The sequence below is a fragment of the Gossypium hirsutum genome, chromosome D11, assembly GCF_007990345.1.
Source record: "Gossypium hirsutum isolate 1008001.06 chromosome D11, Gossypium_hirsutum_v2.1, whole genome shotgun sequence".
NCBI classification, from domain to species: domain Eukaryota; kingdom Viridiplantae; phylum Streptophyta; class Magnoliopsida; order Malvales; family Malvaceae; genus Gossypium; species Gossypium hirsutum.
The window spans coordinates 24872466-24875335 of record NC_053447.1 but is presented as its reverse complement, the minus strand read 5'-3'; positions in this window follow the sequence as shown (position 1 = coordinate 24875335).

The window sequence follows — 2870 nt, the reverse complement described above, 5'->3', positions numbered from 1 at the left end:
AAAATAATATTTTAAAGAACTAAAATGTGAAAAAAAGAAATATATGGACTTGTATGGAGCTTATGAATATTCAGCCCTAGCATGGTATATGAAAATTTTGTATATGTTGTGTTTTATACAATAGGGACTAAATTGCAAAAAGTGTAAAATGTCAGGGGAAAAATAGTAATTTTTCTATTTATGTGTTTTTGGATCTAATTGAATGAATGTGTGGTTAAATTAGTTAAATTTAAATTTAATTAGATCAAGAACAGAGGAAAATGGAATTAGATCGGGGGAAGTCGAAAGTAGTCGAATAGTCGATTTCGTCCGTCGATATCCGAGGTAAGTCTGTAAGCATTTAAATGTTGTTAAATTTGAGAATATATAAATGTTATGTGATAAATTGAATTGTTTGAATAAATATAAGCCTTGGCCGAATGTGATTTTGAGATAGGGACTATGTTTCGAGTTCGATTCGATCAAAGTTCAATGTCCGAAAGCCGTGTACGAACCCTAGGAATAGTTAGGATACATATGTCATGACATAGGATTTTCGATATGTGTTTTCGTGTAAGACCACGTCTTGGACGTTGGCATTGGTTTGTGTTTACGTGTAAGACCATGTCTGGGACATTAGCATCATATTTGATTCGTGTAAGACCCTGTTTGGGATAGTGGCATCGATATGTGATTACATGTAAGACCACGTCTGGGACGTTGACATTGTACGAGCCTTTCGACTATTCGTGTATCTTTTTTAATTCTGAACGGTTCAACGGGTAATATGAAGTAAATACCAAATGTGAAATCGAATTACAAGTTCAGGTATGTATTAGTTATTTGTCTAAATGAAAACAAGGTAAGTTGATTATTTAAAATGATATAAAGTTTTGTGAATATGAAATATGTGTTAGCATATTTGATCATATAAGTGATTCGGCCTATTGATGTATTTGTGATAATAAAAGTGAAAATATATATGTGTAAATGATAGATTATTTCCGGCTATATGGCATAAATATATGTGATTAAAATGTGACCTTTGTAGTAAATGATATACTTGTATTGGAAAAACATGTGTAATCGGTCTTATTAACCTAATGTTAATATGCAAATGTATGTATAAATGTTTTTGCTTATAACTTACTAAGCTTAAATAGCTTACTGTTTGTGTGTTCTTGCTTACCTCTGTTTTATAGATTTTGGAGTCAAGTTACGAGCTCGGGAATCGTCAGCAAAGTCTATCACACTATCGACTGTTTTGATTTAATTTTCTTGTTTGTGTTCGGTTTTGATTTAATTATGGCTTAAGTTTATTTTGCTCATGGTTTTATCTTATATGGTTAGTAATCACAAGGTAAGGTATATATATGTGATATGTGTGGTATGTTTGGTTTTGGTATTAAGTGAGTTTGGTTATGACTTATAAAATGTAATATGTATATGAAGGTTGGAAGCTATTTATAATTTGGCTTATTAAAGTAGTAAAAAGAATGATCATATGTTTGAATGTGTATTCGTTATCTTGGTATTGTTAGTGAAAAAAAGTATGTTATATGACTGTTTTAGTTGATATGCTTGCTTGAAAGTCAGTAATTAAATATCAAAATGTTAGGTTTAATATTTGAGTTGAAAATATGCAACATTTATGATATTGGACATATGTGTACTAAATTAGGTGATGATAATTGGATTAAGATTTGTGGTTTTATTTTTGAGTTGAAGTGGCATATTTTAATTGAACAACTTGGTTTAGAACTGAAAAAATTAAGTATAAAGGTATATTAAGCTAAGGAGATGTGCTAAGATGATAAGCATGATATTCGGTTTATAACATTATATAAATATACTATGGATTGGATGATTTATATACAATGATGGAATATGTAATGATTAACTTTGTAGTGATAATGAAACATGGATATTCGGAAATGACTTAATTGTGTACACATATATGCAAGCTTGTAATAGGCAAATAAGTATGTTTTGGTCTTATATAATGATGTGTAGTTGTCTTTTAAATGAGCTTAAGGTTAGTGAATAATGTACATGATAAATTTGGGTAATGTTAGTTAATTGAGAGATGCATGTTTTAGATCTAACTTTTATCGACTTTAATGGGTTAGCCGAATTGAGTACTTGGTAAATGGCAATGTATGAGTATATTTTGTTTAAATGATTTTTTTTTTAAAATTTGATCTGAATAAATATTCATAAGGATTTTTATTACTCAGTGATTTTCATTGAATTGATGTGATAGTACATAATTCATGCTTAATATATTTAATGTATATTTTCTTTGTTTGGATTTGTGGCATGTTTGTTTAAGTACAATTATAATTATGTGTAAGTGAAATGTATGTGTGTTTATGATTAATAGTGTATGTTAAATTTTAATCAGCCATTAGTTTTATTTATGCGAATATGACATATGTGCATTCGGAATTGTTTGAAAGTTGTGTCTTTCGGTAATACCTCATAACCCCAATTCGACGACGAATACGGGTTAGGGGTGTTACATTTGATTGGTATCAGAGCTAAGGTTTAGTCGGTTCTAGGACTACCATAATGTATGTGAGTCTAGTTATACATGCCATATTTTATATTGCGATAGTGTGATGACTTCTGACATGTGAAAATGTGTTTTCGTGTAGTAATGGATCCCAATCGAGCCGTAGCTGATGATGTTTAGAGTATAGCACCTACTCTTGCGTAAGGGACAGCGTCGGCTGATTCTCGACCGACTTCGAGTAACCAGGAGGGAGAGGCTAGACAAGCCTTTTACCAAATGATGAACGACTGGTTTACTTAATATATCCGGACTAATCCGACTGCACAACAACCTCCACCCCCGACTAATCCATCTTCGATACCTGTTATACCTCAAG